We start from the raw sequence: 14,249 nt of genomic DNA, 5'->3' as shown, positions 1-14,249 counted from the left end.
CATCTTACCGAAAACCCAACCCGAGTTTGACTTGGAGAAGGAAAGAAGGTGTCAAGCAAAAAGTACGGATGATGAAAGGATGATGAACATCTTCCAGTAAAGACGACCTGGACCGTCTTGAAAAGTTTGGGACTAGCGTTTAAGGACTATCGTACGATCTCCGGCAGGACGGCGAGAAGGTTGAGGCGTGTTACTAAGAGTGCTCTGGAGAGTTTCTTTTGAATCGTTCCTGTCCAGTTTAGTTTGGATTTAGGTGGTAGTATGGTGTTGGCTGGGGTGCTGTGGGACAGAGACAGGGAGAGAAGAATAAATGGATGTGGTGATGGATGAGAAGCACCCGACAAACCGAGTGTTGAAATTATCCAGATTCAATATTCATAAAACATCATTGGCGCATTTCTCTCAACTGGTGGTAGGGTGTAACGGCTTTGGAAATATTGTGGACATATAGAGATCTTCGCACGGTACGGATGCTGCGGTCAGGTCAATAAGTGTATTGATTTTTATTCCTTTCTTCTTCAAACTGATGAAGAAAGCGTTCAAAAACATAGCATACGAGCTCAGATATAGGCAAAAGAAAAGTCAAGGTTCGAGTGAGCAATAGACGTCAAATAATTCCAAACGGATAGTATTCATTGAAAATTATTCTTAATTGAATGCGGACGTGTGAGGAGTGCGATTTCTTGACGTCAACTCTCAAAACCCATGTACATCTGCCCGATTCCTCCCACCGATATTGACAAGGAATCACCCATCCAGTGGGTGAGCATCGCTTCGCCAGATGTCTCTGCATGTAGCGTTGGCTAATGTTGTGAAAATTTGCATATTGTTTTTAAATATCCCCTTGCACCGCTTCGTACATCCCTTTTGCAAAACACTTCCATATCACATTACATCCTGCAGACTCGTCAACCAAACTCACCAAAGTCGTCAAAAGATATTTCGGAAGTTATTTTCTGAGCCTCGGAATACATATAGACAAAATTTTTTTTGTTGGTGCGTACTTTTAATGACTGACATTACGTCTTGTAGCCGAGGTTTCAACAAGCCAGCAGAGAAAAAAGTTTTTCCTGTGGCAGAATGTTTTACCACTACCGGCAAACCCCTTACCAATTCTGCCCAGCAGGTCACCATTGCGGGCGAGCCGGGGCCTCTGCTTGTCGTCCGTAATGGGAAAAACACACGCGCCCGTAAGAGGCATGATTCAATAACGTGTTTTTACGACTTTACAATATTAATTGCCCTGCATGCTGCTGTTGTGTAGGCAGCGAATGGCGTGGCGTGAAGGGACTTGCTGATGATTTGGAGCGCTCGCTCGAAGGGAAAAGAATGAACCAAACTCCCTTCAAGAAACAAAAAAAAGACTCCTCGGCGAGTAGGAAAATCTGTTCTAGTTAATAGCATTAGCGAGAAACAGGTAAGACACAGCCTACTTTACGACTTCCTGGTACTGTTGCTGTGGATGAGGACTGCGGGAGGACTTCCAGCTAGGTCGTGCAGAAGTGGGCCACGAAGCTGTTTAGCACCTACGGGTTTCCAATATTTACGGGAAAACGCGAATAAAACGAGGAACTCAGGGCACACGAAACAACAACAACAAAAATCTGAAGAATGCTGTCTACACGGGAAAAAAATATTTTTGAGGTAGTAAATTAACGGTGCAATGTGAGCTCCCCATATGGTAGGGTCGTTAAAAGCGACACAACCAGTGACAGCTGCGTGATTGAGTTGGAGCACAGATTTTCATAAATTTTGCTTCAATTTGTTTAATGTCTCAATAGTTGCTACCAGATTTCAAGCCCTATCCTACCAGCTACAGAAAACACCTTAAATGATACAAATTCTTGATGGAAGTAAAAATCACGGCCCCTAATACTTCATAATGGAGCAAGTAACCTGACCTTTGGAACCACTTGTGCTTCCGAGCTTCAGCATATAAAAATTGACACCTCTCCAATTTCGATAGCCCGGATTTCGATAGCTATTATTAAACGATTACCCATGCTGTTGGGTCGTGTAGAATTTCCGGCCTGGGAGGAGTGAGCAAGTCCAATTTATCCCTCCTTCCATCGGCAGGAAAACGGTTGGAGCAAGAAGCCATGGCCCTCCTGTCCGTTCCAATTGCGTCCAGAGTACTTCCACCTTGTGTGGGTGTTTTTTTGTCCTCTCTCTTTCTCTCTCCCTCATCGATACAGGTGCCATTCGGATTAACAGGGGTTAAGAGCGATATCTGTTTCCTGCTCGTCCAATGCTCTGAGGTCACTATCGGAAAAAAGGGGTTGCAACCCCTTTTTCACTTTCCCGAGCATTCCCGGGGGTTGTACAGTGCTGGTCCGTGTAATGGACACGAATTGGAAACATGATAATTGTTAATTACAGGGCACGGGAATGCTTCTGCCTGGCTTGTCGAATGTGAGATTGAGCAAGGGTGATAAGTGATGGGCAGCCTGGACTGGAGCTGGACGGCAAGCACACCGAACCGATGTAATGGGAGGATCTGTTGCCCAATAGCTCTTAGCGAGTTTATATTGGTGAAATGTGACGGTGAGCCGGGCGGTGAAGTGGCGTACTATTAACCACTCGCCTGTCTTATCTTTATCTGGCTCACTTTAGGTTGGGTTTAATTGAGAAGGAGTTAAAAGGGCTGAAACACGAATCGGACATATTGCGTAATCGAAGAACGGGAGCAATAGTTTGGTAATCTTATCGGACGTTTGGTAGTTTCTTGATTTCCTACCGGTTAGCTTTGCGAGAATTATATACACTGCAAGAGGACAAAAAGTATGGAGCGTCCTTAAGCACTGATGGGGCTTTTTTTCTACTGGTTTGCACAGATGAAAGGGTTAACAACAGGCAACGCATCCTGTGAGGTTTAATTGACAATATAGGAACTTCAGTCATCTAAAAAATGGATGGAAACATTTAAGATCGTGCAGCTGTAGAGATATTGACCATTATAGGAACCTAGGTCTGACTGTTAAGGTAACTGACAACGAAACTCTATCGGAGCGAGAGTGTAAATGTCAGCGTCATGCGATGCAGTTAGACATCTCGCTCCAAGAGGACACTATTCGAATTCTGAGGGCTTACCGGATTCAATATTTTCATATGTCGTTTATAGCTCAGACTTTGAATGAAGGAGAATTTTTTAACCCGGAAGATGGTTAGGCAGTTCTATATGAAAAAATACCTTCACGGCAAAGAAGAGTGATGCCAGATATTCTTCTTCTTCTGCTCTTTCTTCCTCTACTATGGCTCTACAATGTCAAGAGGTCTCGGTATGACGTTTCTGGTTTCTGTGACATTATTTTATCTTTTACCAGATAGTCAGTCTCCGTCCTAACCGCTAGTTTCAGGAATTTAAAACTACAGAGCCACCTGTTTGCATTTTAATATTGCTTCGGAAGGCAAAGTTCCGGGGACCATAGCGTCAAGTTCCTTGGCTTCGATGATGACATTACCGAACCGATACCTGAAGAGATGTACGAGGCTCATTGGATTGGGTTGAGGATCAATGATAAGAAGCTCTATCAGTTGACGGTGACGATAACGAGATGGTGGAGCAGATACGTAGTCTCGGATGTTTTGGTAGATTTCTTTGTTTATAGAAACTTTGACTCATTTGACTTCTTTCACCCCTTGTAGGCTCGTTTAACAGCTTAAGCAACTGAATTCGGCAGCTGATAAACGAATTCGTTCCAGAAGATTCCAGCAACAACCCCCGGTGGTCTTCTGAGGGCACAGGCCTTAGCTTATCTTTGGTGTTTTGTGGACAAGCAGGTTCAGTAGAGATGGAAAAAGAATTCTGAAGGCTCGTCAAAGATGGTTCCTTGAGCATGGGGCATAGAAGAGTTCGCCAATCTCGATGACTGTGTCAGGTAGGACATGTCGCCGGTCCTCAAATAGTTTTTTAGAAGTAGTTCGGTGGCCGAGGCAACAGGTCTTCATTTGACAGGACCGGGGTTCGAATCCCATCCAGACCGCCTCACCCTACATTCAAGTCACAGAAAGCCAAGAATGGCAGGCCGAAACATTTCGAGGTTGTAGTGTCACCGAAAAAGAATAAAAAGTTGAGCAGTATGTTGCAATCCCAAACCAGCGATGTATCTAAGGAAAACCCATGGAACTAGATTCTCTTGTCGAAGGATAGAGACCTCCCACAGATGAAGAAGATCGGATCAGGTAGAGTCGAACCTATCGTAGTCGCGGTGCATGGAAAGCAGCCCTGAATCAAGGTTACTAGAAAAGGTAAGATGACCTGATCATATCTCGACGACGTTTCCAACGACATGAGCAAGAAAATAAAAAGTCGTAACTGTAGAGAGTTTAATAAAATAAATTGGCTACATAACTTTAGGCGTATTCAACAAATCAACCCTGATAGTATGCAATTTACATATTCTTTTACCAGAATTTGTACAAAACAGATAAAATAACCTCTATCTTACTATTAACAAATCCAAAACTAGTAAAACCCACTTACACAAAAAATAATAACGAAGTAAACTAATAAAAATCGAAATGCCATTCCTCCCAGAAAACAATGCGTCGGGGGGGCGAAAGCTCTTAATAAATGAATAAAGATTTCAATTTCGACTTCGGACCGCATCGGTTTGTGGCTCACCGAAAAAAAAAGAAGATTGGTACGAGCGAGAAAATGGTATGAGTGGATGATGGGTTGATTATTAATCATTATTCAGCATGCACCACCGTTCGGTTGGTGTCGTGAATAATTTTGCATCACTAATTAACTGGCACCTTTCGGTAGCGACCCGGCCCGAAACGGGAGCAAATGGAAAATAATAATAAATTCCAAAACCGCACAAACACAATCCATCTCGTACCCATTCCGTTCATCCATCTAGTTCTACAAAGACGTCTGCATACACACACACGCACACAGATACACGACCATCAAGGGACATCATCCTACGGAGCAGGGAATCTTTTATTTCCTGTGAAGCAGAGCGATTGCCACGGAGCGGCGACACTTGTCTTTATGCATAGTTTGTGTCCTTCCTTTTTTTTTTGGCTCGTTTGGCTCGTGTGGTTGGCGTCTAGTGTACCGCTGAATGTTGTAAGATTGGCGAGCATCAATCTGCTTCGGGTGTGAGGAAAATGCAAAACGAACGGTTTGGGTACAGCCGAAACGATTAAACCTGCAGCGCGAACCACTGACGGCGACATCTTCCGAATGACGTCTCGCATTTTTACATCACTCATGGTTGGATCGTTTCCTTCGGAGTTGGTTTTTGGGGATAAAAAGGGGGAAATGGGGGGAAGGGGGAGGGGGGGTTCACCTTTTTCTTAGACGTTTTATGAGATGGAAATAAAGGAAAACGGGCCACACATTTACCAGCGTATCATTCCTCATCTGTGGTTTGTTCATTTGTTCTATTGGTTCCCTTTTTTTGGTTTCCCCCGGTTCCTTTGGTTCCCCACAACCTCAAACCAGCTTTTCGGCAATGGTTGAAAGGGTGGATGATGGAACGAAAGGGGGGAGGGGGAGTGTTCTTTTTCCCCGGAAGCCGGAAGCGGTAGGAAAAGCGACAGCGTCTACCACGTGCGCTTCGGTGACATGTTTGCCGTTCGTTGGGGTGGATCGTGCTTTTTACTTGACGTCATCCAGTAACTTTCCGTGTGGTGAGAAGTGGGAGAGAGGGTGGAGCTGGGAGGGGGGGATGAATTAAAATAAAAACTTATTTATCTCTGACGAATTTACATAATGACTGACTGCAGGCGAATGTGATTCCGATTCCTCGGGGAAAGGAGTTTACATTTCTTTGCCTCTCCGCACGTATGAATGGGTGGATGAGATTTTTGGAGCGGTGGTGGTGAGGCGGCAAGAAGGGAAGGGAGGGGGGAAGGAGGAAAACATTCGACTCGTAAATCCACAACATAATGGAAAATGACGCTTCTTGAAGATGGTTTTTTTTTTCTCATTAACTTGAAATAAAATAAAACAATCTCTAAAAAGTAAATAACATTCTCCTGTACTGTGGATTGCCTAAAATCAGGAAAGAATTTTGCTTTCCAAGGAGCTTTCACATGTTTTTTTTTGTATTTAAGTAGAGACACAAATAAGGAAAATTTAATAAAGAAAATTAAAACAGGTTAACGGGATCTAAATGTATTGCGAATTGGATAAAACTTGGCGCAGAAAGTATGTAGCGAGAAATACGAATTAATATTTTGAAACAATGCTTTAAAGTTATTTAAGGTAAAACAAAAAGATTCTTTAAATTCAACAAAACAATATTGGTTGCCTACCTGAGGACTATTTTTGAGTTCTGTCGAGCGTATTGCAGTTTAGTACCTTAAAGAGGGGCTTGGTATGGCATAGGCGGAATATCCTGGATGATCCAGGACCAAAACCTACACCGTTGCAATGGCGTGTTGCAACGGTCAATGAACGCAGACAAGCCAGAGAATGGAAGAACGCTGGATCTCAACACGCAACATACTGACGATGGCATTCACAGATGATCACTCACTATACCGACCCTCGCTACCAACAAAACCTCGAATTAGTATGACGGAATTATTATTTAAGGATCAACCGAGTTCACCCGGGATAAAGTGCCCTTTCAGGGTTTGGAGAAGGAATTGTCTCCAAACCATCGTGAATTGTATTAATTTTTGTAATTTAGTTTTAAGCTATACGGCTAGGCCGTTCTTTATGATTAAAAAAATTGGTTGCAGATTGTCTAAAATTAGGAGCAATTTTTTTTTCGCAAGAAGGAATCAGTAATGAGGTGTTTTCAGTAAGAAATGAATATAAATAACATTAAATAACTCCAACAGTTAAAGTGCTAGCTAAGTCTCTCACCTCTTTTTCATAAAAACCCCCTGGCCTTAATTAAAGTTTTTAATATTTTATTATATCATTAAAAGTTTATTTCCTGAACAATATTAAACCATATTGATTGAGTGAGCATAACTTATCTGTTTTCGGATTGCCTACAGCTATGCTTATGCTTTTCAAATTCTGGTCAAATCTAAATTAAACAAATTTACACGATGTTGGTTCAATCGTGTATTACGGATTGCCTTAAACTAAGCATGAATATTGCTCACGCAGAAGTATTCCGTTTTTTTATTGGTTATGCGCTGCATATGAACATAATATTTGTTATGGTAAAAGACTCGAGAAGGACCCCCTGACAAAATTTGTTAGGCGCTGTAGGATTTACGCCTAAAGGTATGCAATCCGCAGTACACGTTGCGAGAGCTTCACAGTGAGCTTTAAGTGTGCTTTCAGTGTGGTCAAAATTGGTTGAAGAAAGTCAAATAAAATATTGTTATTATTTGATTAAAATCCCCTCTCTGCTAACCCTACCATTCATTTTGGGTTACAGGGGCTTCGTACTAGTTTTCAGTCGCACTAGGGGTGAACAATCAGGCCTAAGACATGCACGGCGTTTTCGGACGGTAACGGAACAGTAATTCGATGAATACTTGTTACCTTGCATTGATATGCAGCAAAGGAGGAAACATAAGAATATCATAATCTCAAACCACTTGTAACAATGTATTGTATCAAGTTCTACTCGCTGTCTATTAACAGTATTAAGGAACAATGCACAATGTTTACATCAAATGGGTTTTGACCATACAGAAATCCCACTGTACAACAAAAATGACAGGCCACAGTGCTGCACACAAAAGATTCTAGGGGGGGCCTTCTCGAGTCTTTTACCAAAATATTTGTAGAATAAAAAGAATGTTTACATAACAGTTGTTTACAATAGTCATTACAGCTCTACTACAGTATAAATTGACTAAAACTAGACGGCAAAATTGGTTAAAAATATATCAAAGCATACAATATTCTTAAAAGAAACTCCTTCTCGTAAAAAATTGATCACATTCACTTCAAAAAATATCTGAAACATAAATCATAGTCGCATGACAATACGGCATCGGACCGTAATACTCGATAAATAAATAAATCATAGTCGCGTCATACTGATTGCCTAAAAATAGGCGCGTAATTGTGGTCAAAGTAGCGCGACGTTAAAAGCAGCTGCCCTTACACAAAAAATCAATTTGATTTGCAACAAAAAAGCACTAGTGACCAATGCTAAATGGCCCTTACTATAATGTCTTTCAAATTGCGTTTTACATTCGAATTCAAAATACAGAACAAAATATGCTAAAAAAATAGCTTAATTCTACCACTGAAATGCAAAATCAATCTCACCACACGCGAATAACAAAATTTTAAAGAAAGCTGATTGTATCATACACCCACTCTAATGAAAGGGGTTCTGTTGCCATCGGATGGACAATAGCTTTTCGCGTGAACCAACCCAACAGCAACAGCGACAAGAAAGCCGTAAAAAAAACAAAATTAATTAAAAAATTGTGTTTACACCCGGGTGATGAGGTGTGTTTTGTTCCGCGATCCGTGAGGCGTGGGAGAAATTACAGAAAAAAAAACAACAAAAAAAATTATTCGCCAGCGAACGAAACCCGATAAGTGGACGAATCGGGTCTGTCCGATACAACGCTCCGTCGGTGCCCGAACCCGTGGGTGCTTGATTGCATGTGTTAAATATGTATAACGTTTGCTTGAGAAATTGGTTCCGCGTGGCTCAGGTTCTGCAGATTCTGCACGGGACCAGACGTTTGCTGTTCTACCCGAACGGTAAGAATGGACGGAATTGAAGCCTTTGGGCAATTTGTTACAATTTTTTATTTGAAGCAGTCCGTTTTTTTGCTGTTGCATAGTGTACTTCCTGGAGTTCGGTTTTCCACGAGGGAATATACAATTGTAATAAATCACTTTTTCTTTTTTTTTACTTACGGATGGGGTTAAATTTACAAAATACTTCCTTGTTGCAATACTTTAAACAATTTTTATGCTAAGAAAACATTTTTAAAGACAAATATTCATTTTAGAATTATTTTTAATCGTCGAAAAGCCTACTTTCAGGCGTACAAGTTTTTAACGCTTTAAATGAAATTAATTTTGAATTTTAAATTTTAGATATAGAAATCTAATACTCTAATATTACCCATTTTCCGACTAGCAAACTGAATGTGAATCATCCATCGCAGTGGCTTAGTAATGAAATTTATCGGAATCCTGTTAACTGCTCTGTTCAATTCTGGCTACTGTGATCGAGCGAATGTCCTAGTTTTGGTATTTTTTTTTAAATAAGCCACAACTAAATGAGTGGATTGATGGTGGTCAGGGCTAAAACACGCAATCGAATTCGTGCTTGATTCGTACTGACATATCCAATTGCCAATTGAAGGTTGAAGGTTGGCTTAAATGGACGGTGAAAAGCTTTTAGCGTACTAGGTCAGGGTAATTGAATGATCTGGATTTAAAATTTAATTTGTAAAATATTTCAAAGCAAAGTCATTTTTGAATCAGTGGCTTTAACCCGTTCGTAATCCTGTCTAGCATTGAGTCGCGTTCTAGCCTACAGTCGAAAGATTCACTCATCTCATTGCAAATTTCCTACACTCACACCCCACATGAATATCAATGTCTGGCATTGGCTAGTGCCCTTAGATGATAGACAGATTAGGCCATAACACTTCATAATACCTTGAGAATCTTCAAATCTCTCAGTGTTAACTGGCCATTTCCCGTGAGGAGTTGAATCGATCGTTTGACTTGATCACAAAAAGCAATGGTACATGGAAAATCTTGTGTTGTAGCTAGGCCCTCTACGATGGAAGTGAGCTAAGGCCTTCAAACAAGGGGCGTTGGCTCACCTTTGACAACATGAAGTATCTCAGGCGTCTAAGGTTGTCTGCACTCTACCATAGCACCTTTTCAGGCAGTTCAGACCTATTCAGATAAACATCTCCTAGGGATGTATCCAGGGTATCCTCATTGAGCGATATCACCTTCTTTCGTCTGCTGATCTTCAATATTCTGACAGTGTGTGCGAATCCTGATTACGGATACTTCAGAAAATGCATTGCTACTTAGACTTGCTCATCAGAATAAATTGAAACTCCATACGTCTTCATGGCTTCCTAGTCAAGCTTAATGGTTTTGTAAATGGGATATCTGCCTGGTTGTCTGGAAGCATTATACTCTCAACTGTCCAAGAGATAGTTTAAGGTGTCGAGAAATCCTTATCTTCCGTAAAAAAAGCTTAACTGTTTATGTTATTATCAATGTATGGAACTATCTGCAAATAGGCTTTATCCATAACAAATTTAATAGATGCTCTCCTTGGAAACGCTGGCGGATTAAACTACTTTAGGCCACCTAGGGCTCCGCAACTACCTCTTGGCAATGGTCTCGTAGCAAGCGTTTCGAGTAACAGTGGCCTCAGGTTAGGTGCCAAATCGTTTGAAGGGCCCCATATGAAGGGCCTCGCCGAAATTTCACCGTGAAACAGTAAACCTTTCTCTCCAGAATACATCACAGGTCCTCTCAAAGTCTTCCACCATGAGGCCCTGTAAAGCAAAGCGAATAAGCAATCTCAAATCTCAATTCCTACAGCCTCCAAGGTCCTTGGACCTCCACAGTTTTTTTTTCCTGAGGGAAGTACTTGATGTATCGCTTCATTCTATTATTAACCGCATTCTTCATACATAACTTCCTAAAAACCAGAAATACTATCGATTTTCCCTAAATGTATACTATTTGATGCTTGTCATGCCACAACAGGCATATCTTTAAACTTAAAAATGTGTCTTCAGCTCTTTTTTGATTGAATTTTGATTCAATCATCAAGCCCATTTCGGAAACAAAATGACATCGAACTAAGTATCAATTCTGCAACTAAATCACACTTAAAAAAGAGAAAATTGAGACTCAAATCTTAAGTAAAATGCATTACTTAGTATGAAGAAAAAAACACCGGATCTGGTTCATCGATTCTTAAATTTCTGTATAGAAAAATATTACATCCGGGGAAATTATCCTTTTCCTATTTCCCTATTTTTATTCACGATGTCTTACACACACGCAAACACATTCTCTCACCCACGCAGTAATACGAAAACTCGGCGGATGGATAAATATTTTGCGCCAATTTACGACCGTGCAACGAATGTTTTGGCGGTATGCACGCGGAAGAAGCAGGTCACAATTTGTGTGTATGTGTGTGTATGTGTACCGAACCGGTTGCTGTAGCTGTCGAAGGCCTGAAAGACTGCTGGTAAGGCCAATGCTAAAAGCAAATAGATGACACAATCTACTTTCCAGCAGGATGTTATGGATATGGAAACCCGATGCCCTGAAGCAAAGCGAAGATGCGAGATGCAAGAGAGAGAGAGAGAGAGAGAGAGAGAGAGAGAAAGAGAGAGAGAGAGCGAAAAAGGAAAAGGGTGTCAGGATGCTTTTGCAGAGCGGAAAAAAAATTGAGGAATATCACCACTCGGCGGAAGATTATATTCTTAGTTTGTTGCGAATGTTTATGGTGACGATAATGGGTCACAGTGTGCGTTCCTTCCGGGGCCATCCAAGGCCATCTTTGCCTATGGGTTCGGCTGGTATCGATTCGATTTGATTTGGATCTGTTTGCCCAATCTCGCTCTCGCGAGGTAATTTCTTTCCCCAACACAGTCAATCCAGCCGGGCGAACGGTAGCTGGTGGAAACGTCAGGCAGGTGGAGGAATTTATGAGCGCACAAGGAAAAGTATGTGTGTGTGTGTCTTTATATATATGTTCGATAGGAAAATATTTTTCATTTCAATTACGGTAAGTAATGCAATCGTTGTGCTGAAGCCCACGGTGTAGTGAGAGTGTGTTTCCTGGTTGGATGTTTTTGTTTCGCGACTCTCGGGCATGCCAACGCCAATGTTTGCCAATGTCCACCCCTTCCCCGAGGCCGGGCACTTAGCGCCTGAAGGGTGCGATACGATAAATTGGCTTTCGTCGCTTGCACCATTCGGCCAAGCCTATAATTACTTTCCTGTACTTGTCCAATTACCACCCGAACGTGGAAGTGGATTGACCAAGCATTAATAAGATTTGCGAATGTCCATCTTCCACTCGCTCAGTTAGTTGTGACAAGATAGTGAGGAAAAGATATTATTGCTGAAATTAGTCGAAGCAGGTTAGATTAGAGATGGATAGCGAAGGGTAGGATGCTTCAAAAACGAGCGTTTTGTAACGTTATTGCATAATGGAAGGCGTAAGCCTCTGGTTGAGACATTTAAAAGAAGAAAAAATATTGCTATCAGTAATACGACCAAGCCGTTCGTATTGAATAATAAAAAGTTTTACGCCTGACAGTATGCAATTTACATTTATTGAACTGCGACTTACATATTTACTTGATTTGAAAATGTATTTGTTTGTAAATTCATTCATTTTTTATATTTTTTCTCTTTTCATTGTACTTTCTTACTGTTCTACTGTTGCTTAAAGCTTTGTACTAGCATATTTTGTTTTTTTTTTGTTTAGTTTTCTTTTTGTTACTTCATCTTGATCTTTTACTTAACTTTGTTTAGCTTTGATTAAAAATTACAAATAATTTATTCCTCTTCATCCACTCGTACGATTCTATTCGATTTGAGGCATTTCAACAATTTTATATAAAATAAGTTCAAAAACATGGCGTAAAAACGAATCTTTTGTCCCATTAATGCTTACTGTAACGCGTTTACATCGCCATCGCACATTAAATACAACAATTTTCGATGCTTAAAAGTATGCAACTTTGTTGTTTTGAATTTCAGTTTATTTGATAATAATTTGAAATTTATATTCTGTTATTTGTTCGAATTGTTATTTTGAATTTTTTCTTTCGAAATTAGTCTAGAATTCTGTGTGATAGTTTTGGGGTGAAATTTTATCGTTTGCTAAAGGGGGATTTTAAAATATTTTATGAGAAGATAGTCACAAAAAAAAGTAAAACCTTGTCAAGACGCTTAGAAAGAGCGTTTAGTCATATTTCTGCCCAATGGTAGGCACCAGTCCGTGTTCGAGGCTTAAAACAAAACTAGATTTAACGCCTTAAAGTATGCAACTTTTCTTAGCTTTATTGACAAATTATTTGAATCTTGTAGATTTGATTTGATAAGGAAATGTTACTTTGACACGATTCATTTGTCAGCATTCATTCTCAAATTGGCGTTGCTTCTGTTTTCTTTCTAATGATTTTATTGCAGTTCCTGGTAGCTCACATAATGACTATTTTGTTTAATTAGCTGGTTTTAGCTTATCGTGATTTGATTTGTGTTTCCTTGTATTTTTTTCTATTTTTTACGATTATTGTTTCTGTTTGTGATCAATGTTTTAAATGTTTTGTTTGATTTTTGACTCGATTTTCATTCATATTTATGCTTCAATTATTGATAGTTTTTAGTTTGTATTTTTTTGTACTGGATTTATTTTTTTCTCCTTTTTTCTTCCTTTTATTTTTTTCTCCTGTTGTCGTTCCTTTTATTTTCTGATTTCAGATTTGTTTGTTTCTGAACTTCTTTTATGCTTTTCGTTTTTCAATTTTTACTTTAATTTGATTTGAATGATATATTTCTTATGTTGATTTGCTTTGTTTTTATTTTAATTTATACATCTATAAAACTTTCTTGAATTCCTTTGTTTCTTTTTTGTTTTTATATGTTTGTACTTTATATATTGTATAATGCACAACAGTTTATCTCTTCTCAGTACAACCTATCAAGCAAAGGTTTGAAAACCCATATTTTTCCAAATCCACCTGTATAAGTAGTGCTTGTTTGAATAAAAACAACAACAAACTTGTGTTTGCTTCAGACTCGTTGAGTGAGCAAAGCGCAATCATTTCGCGATAAGTGAGTTCAAGTGCAACCCTCCATAAATGCACACGCTGAAGACACAAACGCCCGGGACAAAAATCGAAAAAAAGAACGAAAAACTGAGGCAAATGTGTCTAGGCAGCAAATAATCCATCGATGAACGTGTCTGACGGCGTGTGTCCTTATGCTTTGTCAAGTGTATGGTAATGGTACCAGTGTATGTGTGTATATGTGTGTGTGTTTATATTCTCGCCAATGATCCCGTTGTGAGCGTCACACTGTTTTCAGCCGGTGGTTCGGAAGCGAAATCGAAAGCTTAAGGACACTTACTTCACGTTCGTAACATCAGCCACTTCATTCGTTTGCTCACTTTGCAGCCATACCCGGGAGTATGGCTCCTTGCTCGTCTCTCCTGAAACCTCTAAAAGGGAGTCACGGGCATTAGAGGCACGGTGCAAAAACGTCATCGAAAATCTTGATCAACCCTTCGGCGAAGCAATAAACGAGAAAATCTCTCTGTCGAGGCAGTGATGGCAAGAAAGGCAAA

Source organism: Anopheles stephensi, chromosome X, assembly GCF_013141755.1.
Source record: "Anopheles stephensi strain Indian chromosome X, UCI_ANSTEP_V1.0, whole genome shotgun sequence".
NCBI classification, from domain to species: Eukaryota; Metazoa; Arthropoda; class Insecta; order Diptera; family Culicidae; genus Anopheles; species Anopheles stephensi.
The sequence above is the reverse complement of the archived record's forward strand: the minus strand, read 5'-3'. Positions refer to the sequence as shown.